At 45.6% G+C, this 17,689-nt stretch overlaps 1 protein-coding gene across 6 annotated transcripts in view; it reads left to right on the forward strand.

The window, feature by feature from the left end:
- The window catches only part of LOC143766581 (uncharacterized), a 250,057-nt gene that overhangs the window by 202,780 nt on the left and 29,588 nt on the right, over positions 1 to 17,689 (forward strand). The window lies entirely within an intron of this gene.

Consider the following 17,689-nt stretch of genomic DNA (forward strand, 5'->3'; position numbering starts at 1 on the left):
GAAGCTAAATTGTTATGTGTAGGGTTGAGCGACTTTCATTTTTTTAAGATCGAGTCGGGTTTTGCGAAACCCGACTTTGTCTAAAGTCGAGTCGAGTGAAGTCGGCCGATTATCGCGAAAAGTCGGGGATCGACGAAACATGAAACCCAATGCAAGTCAATGGGGAAGCATAGTCGGCAGTGAGTGGAGGCCAGGAAAACACCTACAGTGCCCATTTTAATGCCAAAAACATCCATTCTTGTTTCTGAAGCTTGTCAATCTTAATTAACTTTGTAATAATAGTTGGGCATTGGAAATTGGGGGTTATTTGGCAAAAGTTGTGGGGGGTAGGGCTGGTTCAAGGTTTTAGTGGGCCCAGGAAACGTGGACTATGTCACGGCGGTGGAGCAGGGAGAGGTAAGTATTTCGACGTTGCAAGTGCTGTGATCCTGAGCAAGCAGGGAGGGGCCACTCGTTCGCATTGGCACTGGCACAGGGCCCCTCAAAGTACAGCGGTGTGTTTGCACGGCGGGGGCGCCTCCCACCGGCAGCGACACTTTTGCGTACTCTGAGGGGCCCTGTGCCTGTGACGTCGCCAACGAGTATGCCCCCTACCTGTTAAAGAAACCTGCACTTTCATCTGCACCTTCCTCTTTGTCCCTGTGTAAGGTGGTATAGTATGCGGGAAGGGGAACCTGACTTTCAGCAGGGTCAGATTGTGGCTGTGTAGCGTGCAAGGGGAATGTAGTGGTCTGGGTCAAAGTACCACAAGACTCATGTAGCACCGGCTGGGCAATGGGCAGGATGAGGAGGAAACACTGATATAGGCCCAAATAATAAAGTGGGCTAAATGCAATTCAAAATTGGTAACAGGACTAACCAGGCAGCATTGCTTAGTTCAGTGGAGGACAACTGTAATGAGAGGCAGACAGTTAGTAGGCCCAAATAATAAAGTGGGCAAAATAAAGTTCAAAATTGGTAACAGGAGTAAACAGGTGGCACTGCTTTGTTCAATGGAGGAGAACACCTTTGAGCGGCAGAGACCGTTAGTAGGCCCCAACCACCAATTTTTTTAAAAAAAGCACTAAATGAGAGCCAGAAGGTTGAAGCTCAGATTTATACAGTGGAGGACAACACCAGGGAGCGGCAGACACCGTTAGTAGGCCCCAACCACCAATTTTTTAAAAAAAGGACTTAATGAGAGCCGGAAGGTTGAAGCTCAGATTTATACAGTGGAGGATAACACCAGGGAGCGGCAGACACCGTTAGTAGGCCCCAACCACCAATTTTTTTAAAAAAAGCACTTAATGAGAGCCAGAAGGTTGAAGCTCAGATTTATACAGTGGAGGACAACACCAGGGAGCGGCAGACACCGTTAGTAGGCCCCAACCACCAATTTTTTTAAAAAAAGCACTTAATGAGAGCCAGAAGGTTGAAGCTCAGATTTATACAGTGGAGGACAACACCAGGGAGCGGCAGACACCGTTAGTAGGCCCCAACCACCAATTTTTTTTTAAAAAAAGCACTTAATGAGAGCCAGAAGGTTGAAGCTCAGATTTTATACAGTGGAGGACAACACCAGGGAGCGGCAGACACCATTAGTAGGCCCCAACCACCAATTTTTTAAAAAAAGCACTTAATGAGAGCCAGAAGGTTGAAGCTCAGATTTATACAGTGGAGAACAATTTGAATTAGGGACTGCAGACAGACTTAGTAGGCTGTCCCCTGTGGACCATGCATCCACCACATTAACCCATTGCGCCGTAATGGACACGTAACCTTCCGTGGCCATGCCTATAGGTCCATGCGTCTGTTGTCAGGTGCACCTTTGTACTCACAGATTGCCAGAGTGTGTCGTAGCTGTTTTCATTCTGACCCAAATGTCAGCTGACAGATCACCAGTGAGGCCTAATTGTGGAATTACGCCCGTCATTTTACAAGCGCGCTTGGAGACAAAGACACCTCACACATATCCTGTGAGCACGTCACTTTTATCTGATATATTAAAAGCCAAAGCAATGTTTTATACCATTTACATCAAATGCATTTCAATGTAACTCATGTAGCCCCCACCATCACCCAGGGTCATATTCTATTTACCATAGCTCAGAACATGTTGTGACTGACTATTGAGAACATACATGATAAGAAGTATAGTCTCCTTGAAGAGGAGTCCATCAGACTACTGAGTCAACAGATTCTAGTAATTCTAACACTTAAAGGCAAGAGGCACTTAAAGGCAAACTATTAACCCTTCTATAACAAGTGCATGGACAATGCGGTCTTTTACATGCTGGTGGAGGGCTGGGATGGCTTTTCTCGCAAAAGAAGTGTCGACTGGGTAGCTCGTAGCGTGGGACAGCGTAGTCCATCAGCGCTTTATTAATATTACATAAAATAAAGAAATAGGCTCGATGAACTTTAAAATAGGTTCCAGGGGTACACGGGCAGCATTGGTGTGGTCAGTGGAGGAGGATTGCAAGGAGGGACCGCAGACAGGCTTACTAGGCCTACAATTAAAAAAAGTGGCTATATGCACTTTAAAATAGGTTCCAGGGGTACACGGGCAGCATTGGTGTGGTCAGCGGAGGAGGATTGCAAGGAGGGACCGCAGACAGGCTTACTAGGCCTAAAATAAATAAAAATAGGCTCAAGGCACTTAGAGTTATCTCGCAGGGGTACACAGGCAGCATTGGTGTGGTCAGAGGAAAATGATTGCAAGGAGTGTCTGACACAGTTAGTACTCCCAAAAAATAAATAGATGTTAATGTCTCGCAAAACAACAAAACAAAAAAAAAAAGTGTGGCGTACTTAGGTACAGGGGTGGGCTCCTCTGCTGAGTTTCAGACATAGTAATTTGGCACTACGTATTTACTGGTGTCAATATAGGACACTGACCCTGAATATTTTAACTAGCATCATACATGTCAACAAATTGTTATTGTCAGCGCCAGCCATTGCAGGATGTCAGCGCATAGACTAAACATTGTTGGAGCTGTGAGAGATAATTTTGCACGTGGTAGAGCACAGTTTGAGCTGGGGGGTGGGGAACTCTCTTGTGTCCGGCGGTACAGGCCCAGGGCCCCTCATGTTACAACGGTTTGTCTGACGTTGGTTGCACGCCACCACCGCCAGAGACACTTTATTGTACTATGAGGGACCCAGTGGCAGTGCCGTCGACCAAAAGCGGGCACACCCACCTCTTCAGACAAACGGCACTCTAACGGGTGCTTGCGCCAAGTGGGGTGACCACAGCCCCGTGGGGGGAGGTTTCCCATTTAGGGAGGTGTAAACATGTCGTATGCTGGACAAAAAGCTGCTGCAAATTAAGAGATTGGAACACTCAGTAAGACCAGTCCACAAGCAAGACCTTTTTATAGGAAAGTTAGGTGTCAGCCGGGAAAGGTGGGGCAAAATAATTTGAAATCCAGGAGTGGTTCATTTTAATGAAGGTTAGATCATCAACATTTTGGGTAGCCAGACGAGTCCTTTTTTCGGTTAATATTGAACCAGCAGCACTGAATACTCTTTCTGATAGCACACTAGCTGCTGGGCAAGCAAGCTCCTGCAATGCATATTCTGCCAATTCAGGCCAGGTGTCTAATTTGGATGCCCAGTAATCAAATGGGAATGATGGTTGAGGGAGAACATCGATAAGGGCTGAAAAATAGTTAGTAACCATACTGGACAAATGTTGTCTCCTGTCACTTTGAATAGATGCTGCAGTACCTGTCCTGTCTGCGGTCATTTCGAAATCACTCCACAACCTGGTCAGAAAACCCCTCTGTCCAACGCCACTTCTGATTTGTGCACCTCTAACACCTCTGCCCTGTAGCCCCCTGCGGCTCGTGTGAGAACCATCACCGGCGCTGTGTGCTGGGAATGCCTGCATCAAACGGTCTACAAGAGTAGCTTGTTTGGTTGCCAATATCTGTTCGAGGTTCTCATGTGGCATGATATTTTACAATTTGCCTTTATGGCGAGGATCAAGGAGGCAGGGCAACCAGTAATCGTCATCGCTCATCATTTTAAGAATGCGTGGGTCCCTTTTGAGGATACATAAGGCATAATCCGCCATGTGGGCCAAAGTTCCAGTAGTCAAATCTGCGGTTGTGCTGGTTTGAGGGGCAGTTACAGGCAAATCTACATCACTTGTCTCCCTAAAAAAACCTGAACCCGGCCTTGCCACACCAGCAATTTCCATTGGACCCGGAGAAGCTTCCTCATTTAAAAAATACTCATCCCCATCATCCTCCTCGTCCTCCCCCTCTTCACCCGCTACCTCATCCTGTAGACTGCCCTGACCAGACAATGGCTGACTGTCATCAAGGCTTTCCTCTTCCTCGGCTGCAGACGCCTGCTCCTTTATGTGCGTCAAACTTTGCATCAGCAGACGCATTAGGGGGATGCTCATGCTTATTATGGCGTTGTCTGCACTAACCAGCCGTGTGCATTCCTCAAAACAATGAAAGACTTGACAGAGGTCTTGGAGCTTCGACCACTGTACAGCAGACAACTCCATGTCTGCCATCCAACTGCCTGCCCGTGTATGTGTATCCTCCCACAAATACATAACAGCACGCCTCTGTTCGCACAGTCTCTGAAGCATGTGCAGTGTTGAGTTCCACCTTGTTGCAACATCGATGATTAAGCGATGCTGGGCAAGGTTCAAAGACCGCTGATAGTTCTGCATACGGCTGGAGTGTACAGGCGAACGGCGGATATGAGAGCCAAGTCTGCGCACTTTGAGGAGCAGGTCGGGTAACCCCGGATAACTTTTCAGGAAGCACTGCACCACAAGGTTTAAGGTGTGAGCCAGGCAAGGAATGTGTTTCAGTTGGGAAAGGGCTATGGCAGCCATGAAATTCCTTCCGTTATCACTCACTACCTTGCCTGCCTCAAGATGTACAGTGCCCAGCCATGACTGGGTTTCTTTCTGCAAGAACTCTGACATAACTTCCGCGGTGTGTCTGTTGTCGCCCAAACACTTCATTGCCAATACAGCCTGCTGACGCTTGCCACTAGCTGTCCCATAATGGCACACCTGGTGTGCAACAGTGGCAGCTGCGGATGGAGTGGATGTGCGACTGCGGTCTGTGGACGAGCTCTCGCTTCTGCAGGAGGAGGAGGAGGAGGGGGGCCAACACCTACAGCCAACTGTTTCCTAGACCGTGGGCTAGGCAGAACTGTCCCAATATTGCTGTCCCCTGTGGACCCTGCATCCACCACATTCACCCAGTGTGCCGTGATGGACACGTAACGTCCCTGGCCATGCCTACTGGTCCATGCATCTGTTGTCAGGTGCACCTTTGTAGTCACAGATTGCCTGAGTGCATGTTCGATGCGCTCTTTAACATGGTGGTAGAGGGCTGGGATGGCTTTTCTCGAAAAGAAGTGTCGACTGGGTAGCTCGTAGCGTGGGACAGCGTAGTCCATCAGCGCTTTGAAAGCTTCGCTTTCAACTAACCGGTAGGGCATCATCTCTAATGAGATTAGTCTAGCAATGTGGGCGTTCAAACCCTGTGTACGCGGATGCGAGGATGAGTACTTCCTTTTCCTAACGAGAGTCTCATGAAGGGTGAGCTGGACTGGAGAGCTGCATACGGTGGAACTAGCGGGGGTGCCGGTGGACATGGGTGACTGAGAGAGTGTTGGAGATGGTATTCTTGCCGGTGCCCTACATGCAGTGTTTCCTACTACTAACCTGGTGATTCTCTGACTGCTTTGGCCTGGCGACGAAAGCTGCACAGATACTGCAGGTGGTGCGGGAAATGGTGGGCTTAAAGGGAGGGAAGGGATGTAGCGTTGCTGACTAGCTTCATTGGCCGAGGGTGCTGCAACCTTTAGGGACGTTTGGTAGTTAGTCCAGGCTTGCAAATGCATGGTGGTTAAATGTCTATGCATGCAACTTGTATTTAGACTTTTAAGATTCTGACCTCTGCTTAAGGTAGTTGAACATTTTTGACAGATGACTTTGCGCTGATCATTTGGATGTTGTTTAAAAAAATGCCAGACTGCACTCTTTCTACTATCGGATACCTTTTCAGGCATTGCAGACTGAGCTTCTTTAACCGGATGGCCACGCTGTCCTCCAACTGGTTTTGGTTTTACCAAGCGTTTTTGGCCAGATAGCGGAAATGATGGCCCATCTGAAAGAAAGACATATTGATAGTCCCATACTTGGACGACTTTTTGATTGTGAGCAATTCGGCCCAACGTTGCCAACTACACTGCGACATAGTGATAAACACTCTAACAAAATTAGGCTGGCTCCTAAACTTACAAAAATCAAAACTAAACCTAACCAGAGTTCAGGAATTTTGGGGTCTAACATTGGACACAACACAAGAATGCCGCCTCCCAGTTCAGAAAAAAACAAAAGATAGTAAATCTGGTGTCGAAAGCCTGCTCAAACCCTTCTATGACCCTAAGACGGGCGAAGTCGTTATTAAGGTCCCTTTCTGCCTGCCTCCCAGCGGTCCAATGGGCACAACTTTTTGAAAAACCAGGCTTCTCTAAGAGGTCACCTAGAAAACCACATGACTTAAGTTCAGCCACTATTCATTCATTCCCTAGTCTGGTGGATGGATCCCAACAACCTAGCGAAAGGGATCCCTTGGGTAATAGAAGTATCTCAAATAGTTACCACAGACGCAAGCCCCACGGGGTGGGGAGCTCCCCTGAACAACAGGGTCACTCAGGGAGTTTGGACAGGTCAGGAACTCGAGGCTTCCTCAAAGCAAAAAGAACTCTGGGCAGTGGGCCGTGCCCTATTATCTTTCCTCCACAGCCTATGGGGGCATCATGTCCAAGTATTTTCGGACAATCAGACTGTAGTAGCCTACCTGAACCACCAAGGGGGGACCAGGTCTCAAGCCCTAATAGCGGCCACCTCCGAAATCTTCAGCTAAGTAGAAAACAACCTACTATCTCGCTCTGCATATAAAAGGAGTAGAGAATCAGAAAGCAGACTTCCTGAGCCGTACCCAATTAAAACAGGGAGAATGGGCATTAAATCAACGCATTTTCTACCAGATCACAGCGCTTTGGGGAATTCCTGTAATAGACCTTTTCGCCAATATAGACAACAAAAAAGTGAAAGCTTTTTGTTCTCTAGACATAAGGGGGGCCCTTGGGTGCTAGATGCGTTCATGATTCCCTGGACACAAAGCCTTGCATATGCGTTTCCCCCACTAATCCTCATCCCAGCAGTTCTACGAAAAATCAGGCAGGACGCCGCAAGACTATTCTTTTGGCCCAAAGAGCCTGGTTCTCCTGGCTGAGAATGCTATTGATCACCGATCCCTGGGTTCTTCCGGATCTGCCGGACCTCCTATCACAGGGACCGGTGTGCCACCCTCAGTCGGAGAAACTCCACTTAATAGCGTGGAATTTGAAAAGTCACTACTGAAGGAAAGAGGGTTTTCGGATAAACTAGTCTCCACATTAAGGAAAAGTAGGAAAACTGTAACCACTAAAATCTATGGCAAGACCTGGAGAAAAATTTTATCCACATCCAGGGTAAAATTATAGGATGGGGTTCCAATTGCTGAGATATTAGAATTCCTACAGAAGGGTCTAGATCTGGGCCTCTTAGTGAGTACTCTAAAAGTACAGATAGCGGCTCTAGGAGCATTGTACAGTGAAAATATAGCTGCCAACCCTTGGATAACAAGATATGTTAGAACGGCGTCAAGATCTAGACAGATAACTATAAAAAGACTTCCTCCTTGGGACTTAAATCTAGTCTTGTCAGCTTTAACAGACTCTCCATTTGAGCCTATAGAGTCAATACCCCTTAAAACCTTATCACTTAAAACGGCCCTTCTGATAGCTCTAACGTCAGCCCGTAGAATAAGTGATCTCCAAGCCCTGTTCGCAAGTCCCTTCACAAAAATCTTTTATGATACTTATCCTTAAAACTGACCCTGCCTACCTACCCAAAGTAGCGTCCAGATTCCACAGATCTCAGGAGGTAATCCTTCCTTCCTTCTGCTCAGACCCAAAAAATAAAAAGGAAGAAAATTCCACAAATTAGATGTAAAGCGGTGTCTAGTTCAATACCTAGAATCCTCCCAGCAGCATAGGAAGGAAGGGTCTCTCTTTATCTGCTTCCAGGGACCCAGGAAAGGACTCAAAGCTTCCAAGGGCACTATAGCACGCTGGATAACAGATGCGATAGCCCTGGCATACTCATCTACCAGGAATACAATTCCAGAGGGACTGAAAGCCCACTCCACAAGGGCTGTGGTGACCTCTTGGGCCGAAAGGTCGGAGGTACCAACAGAGGAAATATGTAACGCGGCCACCTGGTCATCACCTTCAACCTTCTTTAGACACTACCATCTAGACAAAGCCTCTTCATCTGACTTAACCTTCGGAAGAAGGGTTCTGCAGGCTGTGGAAACTCCATAAGCAACAATCTCTGCAATTCTCTCTGTGGTGCTGTCATGGGGACTGAGAAAAGGCATAGTTTCTCACCGATAACGGTGTTTCTCAGAGCCCATGACAGCACCCGCGTATTTCCCCCCTCATCACGTATGCGGTGAGCACATTATATTATACGAAATGTGTGTTTCATATAGACACGGTGTACACCTGTTAAGCATTATGTTAAAAGTGTATATTTTTTATTGCCACTAACCTGGAGGACCTCCGATGCTCTGTAAACCTAACTGATGCAGGGGAGAGATACCGCCCTTTTATCCTGTAGGTTTCCTGTCCCTGAAGGGCGGATCTCTGTGGTGCTGTCATGGGCTCTGAGAAACACCGTTATCGGTGAGTAAATATGCCTTTTTTTTCACAAAAATGATTTTTCGCCCCCAATATTTTATTTTCCCAATGGTAACAAGAGAAATTGGACCCCAAACATAGTTGTGCAATTTGTCCTAAGTACGCCGATACCCCATAAGTGGGGGTAAACCACTGTTTGGGCGCATGGCAGAGCTCAGAAGGGAAGGAGCGCCATTTGATTTTTCAATGCAAAATTGTCTGGAATTGAGATAGGACGCCATGTCTCGTTTGGAAAGCCCCTGATGTGCCTAAACAGTGGAAACCCACCAAAAGTGACACCATTTTGGAAAGTAGACCCTCTAAGGAACTTATCTAGATGTGTGGTGAGCACTTTGAACCCCCAAGTGCTTCACAAAAGTTTATAATTTATAACAAAGACCGACCTTGCGGATACGTTCATAAATGTACCACTCCCTTCTACAAAAAGTTCCCATAGCACTTTGAAGGGGAGGAGGTGGGGCAAACGCCCATATAAATATTATCCTATAAACTCAACAAGAACATGATGCCCCTTAAATAAACATGACGTCATCAATTATAAAGAATATAAACTTTATTAGTATAGTACAGCAATTTTTTAAAAATACCTGTAGTCAAACAATAGAAGTGTTGAGGATTGGTGAATGAACAATGGATAACTCCAGCAAAATCCCCATTCAGCAAATGTGAAGGTGCAACCCAAAACAGCACATAATGTAATGCTCGGTTGTATAGGGCATAAAGGGCTTCTGAGATGTGGGGATAGGTATGGATAATACTATCCTGGACTAATACATAGTTACCAATAAGAAGTAAAGGCCAGTAATCCTCTCCTGTCTTAACCCACCCATATTGCACTTAGCCCATTCAGTAAAAAGATCTATCTATATAAAGTGCCGTAAGTTTTGCTTACCCATATGTGGTTTACTGCTGGGTACATCCATCAATTAGCCCCGACGCCCGTTTCGCGTGCTGTGCTGAGCTTCCTCGGGGGGGCTGTGTGGATTATGGTAAAAATTGGGTCTTGTATGTCCCTGCTGCATCTGTGTCTAATTGCCGCTCAGATTTGTGCGGTGCATGGAGGCAGGTCTTCCCCCCGGTGCCACGCTCCTTCCGGCCATCTCAGCGGCGCACAGATGGGGAATAAAGTTCCCGTAACGTCAATAGTCTGTGCGCCGCTGTTAGAGATGCCTTTTGGAGCGTAGCCAGACAGGGAGTCCACCGCGCATGCGCACCACCGTCGCGGCCATTTTGGAACAGGGAAAGCTGCTGGCAAGCAGCAACCAAGGATGAGACACATTGGGAGCTCACTAATGCAGGTACAATTATAAACAATTCCAGAGAAAACATGCAAGACATCAAATATTTATATGTAGAACAGTAATTTTGGAATTACAAAAGAAACATTGTCTCCACGAAGTCAGTGTCCACATAATTATACTGGATCAGATAACATGGAATTCAAAGACCCTGCAGTGCCAATGGTGAAAGGTTCCATTAGTCATCCTCTTTACTAACGATTCAGTCAGCCAAATGTCCATTAGACGAATATATTGACACAGAATAAGACTGGGCAATATTGGAAAACTGTAACTAAAGAAAAAAACATAAATTAATCAATAAAACCACAAATAACAGATAAAAATTCAAAAAGGGGAAAACAGGGCAAAGGAAAAGTGATTTATATTAAAACACACCTATAAAAAGGGAACAAAGGACAATTTTTCATTGAGGCCATTCGGGGTCATGGTCCCCAATGTCACTATCCACCGGCATTCCAGTTGTGCTAGCGTACGCTTCACATCCCCACCCCTAATGCCCGAATGGACCTGATCAATCCCCCGTATTTTAAGAGCATCTGGATTACAATCATGAAGTAACCTAAAGTGTCTCGGAATGGTTTTCAACTCCGATACATTGTCTGCATCCCTGGCAGCCATAATGTCTCTGACATGCTCCCGGGCCCTAACATGGAGCTCATGAGAGGTGAGACCTACATAAATTAGGTTACAAGTACATACCGCATAATAAACTACATGAAATGTAGCTCGTAATCCGGTACTCCCTACCTCCACCCGCCGCCGAGAATACAGTGGCCTGCACGATATTCCTGCATGCCTTACAGGAACTACAGGGAAAGCATCCCCACCTCTGATGTCCGGATCCAAACAAACTAGGGGGGGCTGAGACATAGTGACTCCTTACCAGTTGGTCCTTCAGTCTCCTCCCCCTTCTAGCCGTAATAAGAGGTCGATCCGGTAGAATTCTATTTAAGGTAGGTTCTGTTTCCAGTACTGACCAATGTCTGCAGAATCTCCCAAATATTATCCCATTTGTTAATAAATGTAGTGATGAATCTAAGTGGCTGATCCCTCTTAATGGGAATAGAGGTGGAAGATCTGCAGAGTAATTGATCTCTTGGGGCCCTCCTGGTATGAAGATAAGCCTTCTTGATATCCCTCCTGCTATAACCCTGATCCTGGAAACGAATCCCGTGCCTGACTCTCAAAGACCTCATCCGTGGAGCAAATCCTTTTCATTCTTAAAAATTGGCCTGTTGGTATAGCACGTATTGTGGATCTGGTATGTGCTGAGGTGGAGTGTAGCAGGGCATTGACCGACGTCTCTTTACGGAACACATCGGTCTGTACCCTGCCACCCTTACATCTGATGACCTTGATGTCCAGAAAGTCAATGTCACCTACAGCTGTGCGTGAGGCGGATATTACAATTGTTCTGATTTAGTCCACGGATGAAGTCCAAGAGGACAGACTCGGGGCCCTGCCAAATCATGAACACTTCATCAATTTTCCGGTACCAGCACTGCACATGGGAGGCGGAGCACATGCCCTCCCCAAAAATCTCCCTCTCCCAGAATTCAAGAAAGAGATTAGTGTACAAGGGCGCGCACGCCGCGCCCATGGCAGTGCCACGGTTCTGGAGGAAGAACCGATCTTCGAACGTGAAATAATTGTGTGTCAGAATGAATTGAAGTAATTCCAGGATCAGGCAACGCAGTGAGGGATCAAGGTTACTCATGCCCAAGAAGAACTCAACCGCCTCTAACCCGTCACCATGCTTAATGCTAGTGTTCAAGGATTCTACATCAACTGTTGCAAACAACATGTCTGGTTCTAAGGTGAGGCCATCGAGTTTCCTCAGGACGTCCGTAGTGTCCCTGACATAGGAGGGGAGCGACTCAACCAAGGGATGCAGTTAGGGTTCAATGAACTTATAAATGGGGTCGCATAACCCGCCTATGCCAGAAACAATCGGACGCCCCGGGGGTTCCACTGGGTCCTTGTGAACTTTTGGCAGCAGATAGAAGGTAGGGACCACCGGATACTTGACAATCAGGCCCTCAAACACCCTCTTAGATATGATGCCCAGTGTCAGGGCCCAGTCCAGGATCTCGAACAAAGTTCTAGAGAAACTGGACAGTGGGTTATGTGATAAGGAAGTATAGGACTCCCGATCTCTTAGCTGATGAAATGCCTCCCTCTCATACTTCACCGTTGGCCAGATGACCCCTTATCCGCTCGTTTACTTACAACATCACGCAGAGATCTCATTTCCTTGAGAGCTCTCCGTTGTGCCACTGTCAAATTGTCACCCCTTTTGTCACTTGGGATTTTTTCAAATCCTCCAAAACAAGTTTATTGAAAATGTCAATCTGGGGACATAGGGAGAAGGGGGGAAACTGTTGTGAATTCGCTTTTTGCTCCCTCTAGTGGTTACTAGTTTTTTGACTCTGGTTTTTCTGTCATTCCTGTTATCCGCACCTGGGTCGTTAGTTAGGGGTGTAGCTATATAAGCTCCCTGGACCTTCAGTTCAATGCCTGGCAACGTAGTTATCAGAGCTAGTCTGCTGTGCTCTTGTCTACTGATCCTGGTTCCAGTTATATCAGCTAAGTCTGCCTTTTTGCTTTTTGCTATTTGTTTTGGTTTTGTATTTTTGTCCAGCTTGTTCCAAATCTATATCCTGATCTTTGCTGGAAGCTCTAGGGGGGCTGGTGTTCTCCCCCCGGACCGTTAGACGGTTCGGGGGTTCTTGAATTTCCAGTGTGGATTTTGATAGGGTTTTTGTTGACCATATAAGTTACCTTTCTTATTCTGCTATCAGTAAGCGGGCCTCTCTGTGCTAAACCTGGTTCATTTCTGTGTTTGTCATTTCCTCTTACCTCACCGTTATTATTTGTGGGGGGCTTCTATCCAGCTTTGGGGTCCCCTTCTCTGGAGGCAAGAAAGGTCTTTGTTTTTCCTCTACTAGGGGTAGTTAGATTCTCCGGCTGGAGCGTGTCATCTAGAATCATCGTAGGAATGATCCCCGGCTACTTCTAGTGTTGGCGTTAGGAGTAGATATATGGTCAACCCAGTTACCACTGCCCTATGAGCTGGTTTTTTGTATTCTGCAGACTTCCACGTTCCTCTGAGACCCTCGCCATTGGGGTCATAACAGGAAACGTGGTACATCTCGGCGCAACGGAAGCAGGAAAGGTACCTGTGGCAGGTGGATCACTTTCTCCTGCGAGTTCCTCCAAGGCAGCAAGTGCCTCTTGCTCTAAGGCTGTGTCCAAACTGAGAGTATCCATAGGTTTAGCATGTAATTTTCACAGGATAGCCTTCCTCAGAAACAGCTGTGTGTCCTTCATAGCTGCAAAATAAAGTTATTAGTCGGAACTAACGTTAATCTAAGACTCAGAACGTTTAATTGATCCTTAGACAACACATGATCTGTTAAATTGATTACTTCTAAATTATTAGTAGATTTAGATTTTCTCTCCTGGGATTGGGGTTGGCTAAAGCGTTGCTTATTTTTCCCTTTCCGATTTCCAAATTTGCCCAATCCTAGTCTTTCATTAAGAACACTATTGGAATGACTGCTGCCGGCTGGTGCTTCATCCATAGAGGATGCAGAAGAAAAGGAGTTACGATGAACCGAGGATTTGGGCTGAATAGCCTGTCTTTTCCTCCATCTATATACATGGTTGTTTTTAAAATCCAGCACATCTCTCTGGTATTTCTTAGTCTTGGATGCAACTATTTATTTTTCCCATTTTGGAATTCCCCCTCAAGTTCTTCATTGAGTTTTGCTTTGGCTGCCACCGTAAGGGTGCTGAATAAGGTCTCCTGTAGGGAACCAATTTCATTCTCCACCTCCTGTAAGGACGTCATGTTTGATTTGATCAATAATTCCATATAGCCTCTAGAACAATTTGAAGATAGCTCCTCCCACTGGTTATTAAGGAGTTCGTCCTGCATAGTAAACGATGGAAAAACCTGTATACTTAGACCTCTGGGGATCAGACCCTTGGCAATGTACGCTCTAAAAAAGCCTTGTTCCACCATAGGCGTGTTTTTTTGTTTAGCAAGTATTTGAATTTAGTAATAGAATCCTCTGTTTCCCTTGAATTAAAAACCACAACTGAGTCATCACCGAATACCTCATCTAATTTAGTGAGCCATTTTTTTTCCCGGGCTCTATGATCCATGCGATCGGTTGGAAAAGCTGTGAAAATACACAGTAACAAGATTAATTTATAACAAAGACCGACCTTGTGGATACATTCATAAATGTACCACTCCCTTCTACAAAAAGTGCCCATAGCACTTTGAAGGGGAAGAGGTGGGGCAAACTCCCACATAAATATTATCCTATAAACTTACCAAGAGCATGATGCCCCATAAATAAACATGACGTTTGGGCGCACGGCAGAGCTGAGAAGGGAAAGAGCACCGTTTTACTTTTTCAATGCAGAATTGTGTGGATTGAGATCGGACGTCATGTTGCGTTTGCAGAGCCCCTGGTGTGCCTAAACAGTGAAAACCTCCCAATTCTAACTCCAACCCTAACCCCAACACACCCCTAACCCTAATCCCAACCCTTACCACACCCCTAACCCCAACACACCCCTAACCACACCCCTAACCCAAACACACCCATAATCCCAACCCTAATCATACCCCTAACCCTGACACACCCCTAACCCAACCATAAATGTAATCCAAAACCTAACCCCAACTTTAGCCCCAACCCTAACTTTAGCCCCAACCCTAACTTTAGCCCCAACCCTTACTTAAGGCCCCAACCCTAACTTTAGCCCCAACCCTAACTTTAGCCCCAACGCTAACCCTAAGGCCTGGTTCATATTGCATTGGTGCAGACCGTTCAACACGTGCGATAAACGGACTGCACAACGCTAGTGCCTTTTCCAAGACCGCGTTATGCGATCGCGATAGCACAGAAGCTTCACTTGTGCTAGACGTGAAGGACCCGCAAATGCTGCAGCCCGCGTCCGAGGTCTGTCACAGAATGACAGCACATAGCTAGCGCATGCTGATTATGGCATGCATCGGCGATGCGCCCGATAATAGGGTTAATGGCAGCGTTAACGGACTGTGTTATGCCACGGTGTAACACAGTCCGTCTAACGGACTGCCGTAACGCAATGTGACCCCAGTCTAACCGTAATGGGAAAATGGAAATAAATACATTTTTTTATTTATTATTTTTCCCTAACTAAGGCAGTGATAAAGGGGGATTTGATTTAATATTTATAGCGGGTTTTTATATTTGGCAGCTGTCACACACTAAGGCTAATTTCACATTTAAATCCGCAGCGTTTAAAACGCATCCGCAAGTGGTTGAAAAAACGCATGTAAACGTCCACAAACGCAGCGCTTTTTAGACGCATGCGGTAGCACATGCGGTTAAAAGAACGCTGCATTTGTACGCGTTTACATGCGTTTTTTTCCTGCGTTTGCGTTTTTATATCTGCATGCGTTTTGTATTTATCATTAGGGACGCATGCGTTTTTGTTTGTTCGCGTTTTGTCGCGTTTTACGACGCATAAGTCTACACGTTTTTTCTTGTGGAACGCATGCGTTCACGAATGCAAGTGCTTGTGAACGCATGCGTTCATATAGACAGCAATGCGTTTTTTTTTGCCGCAAACCTTGCGCAATCGACCGCATGCGTTTCCAGGCGGCAAATTGACGCCTCTAAAAATTACTACATATTGCATTTCCGCGCCAAGCCGCAAACGATGAAAAAACGCATGCGTCGTCAAACGTGGCAAAACGCGAACAAAAAAAACGCACGTTTTTAATGTTAAATATAGGAATACACGACGCATGCGTTTTTATGCGGTACAAACGCTGCGGCCAAAAATGCAAATGTGAAACCAGCCTAAAACGCTTTTTATTTCAAAAAATATTTTTTGCGTTTCCACATTCTGAGAGCTATAATTTTTCCATATTTTGGTCCACAGAGTCATGTGAGGTCTTGTTTTTTGTGGGTCGAGTTTTATCGGTACTATTTTTGGGCACGTTACATTTTTTGATCGCTTTTTATTCCGATTTTTGATAGGCAGAATGAACAAAAACCACCAATTTGTGAATTTCTTTTGGGGGGGGCGTTTATACCGTTCCGCGTTTGGTAAAATTGATAAAGTAGTTTTATTCCTCGGGATAGTATGATTACAGTGATACCTCATTGATATAATTTTTTTATGTTTTGCGCTTTTATATAATAAAAGAAAAAATATAATAATAGACAGACTATAATATAATAATAGAAACATTTTTTTTTGCATCACTTTATTCTGAGGGCTATAACGTTTTTATTTTTTTGCTAATGATGCTGTCTGGCGGCTAGTTTTTGGCGGGACAAGATTACATTTTCGGGGGTCTTTTTGATTGCGTGTTATTCCACTTTTTGTTTGGCGGTATTATGATAAAGCATTGTTTTTTGCCTCGTTTTTATTTTTATTTTTTCACGGTGTTCTCTAAAGGGGTTAACTAGTGGGACACTTTTATATGTCGGGCCGTTATGGACGTGGTGATACTAAGTTTGAGTACTTTTATTGCTTTTTTTTAAATTTACATAAGGAAATGTATTTATTGGAACAATATATATATATATTTTTCAATTTATTTAGGTTTTTTTTTTTTTTTTACACATGTAATTATTATTTTTTTTACTTTTTTTCTTTGTCCCAGGGTGGGAGGTCACTATGTAGTGACAGATCGCTGATATGACACTTTGCATTGCACTATGTCAGATCAGCGATCTGACAGGCAGTGCTGCAGGCTTGCCGACACCTGCTTTGAGCAGGTGCTTGCAAGCCACCTCCCTGCAGGACCCGGAAAAAGCCCCGTGGCCATTTTGGATCCAGGGCCTGCAGGGAGGAGGACAGAGGAGAGGCTCGGAGCAACGCGATCACATCGCATTGTTCTAAGGGTCTCAGGGAAATACGCAGGGAGCCTTCTCCCTGCGCGATGCTTCCCTATGCCGCCGGAACGCTGCGATCATGTTTGATCACAGTGTTCCGGGGGTTAATGTGCCGGATATCAGCTGTGGTAATCTATTAAATGGACCTTTTCTAGCGCTTTGCCTAGCTCTTTCCACTTGCCCTGTAGCGGTGACAAGTGGGGTTAATATTTGTGGGGTTGATGTCACCTTTAATGTTATGGTGACATCAAGCCCACGGCTTAGTAATGGAGAGGTGTCTATAAGACACCCACCCATTACTAATCCTATAATTGTATAATTGTATGGTAAATAAAGACACAGCCAGACTAAAGTCCTTTATTTGAAAAAATTACACAGACTCCTTTATTAATCTCAATTAAACCCTACTTACTGCATCCCCTAATGCCAGCGAAGCCCTCATTCTCCTGTAATAAAAATAAAATAAAAAACCAACAATATACTATACCTGTCCATTTTTCTGTCCCACGCCGTAATCCATGTCTGAGGGGGCTAAATAGTTTTCAACCTTCACGGTGCCAAGATGCAACCGTCCCGGCTGATAGCGCAGCATCATTCACCAGCGGTGACATTATCGAGGCCGGGCTGAACTTCAGTGACCTCAGGACAGTGGGAAAATGCCAGTGATGATGTCACTCTGGTCAATGATGTTGCGCTCTCAGCATC

Source organism: Ranitomeya variabilis, chromosome 4 (assembly GCF_051348905.1).
Source record: "Ranitomeya variabilis isolate aRanVar5 chromosome 4, aRanVar5.hap1, whole genome shotgun sequence".
Taxonomy (NCBI): Eukaryota; Metazoa; Chordata; class Amphibia; order Anura; family Dendrobatidae; genus Ranitomeya; species Ranitomeya variabilis.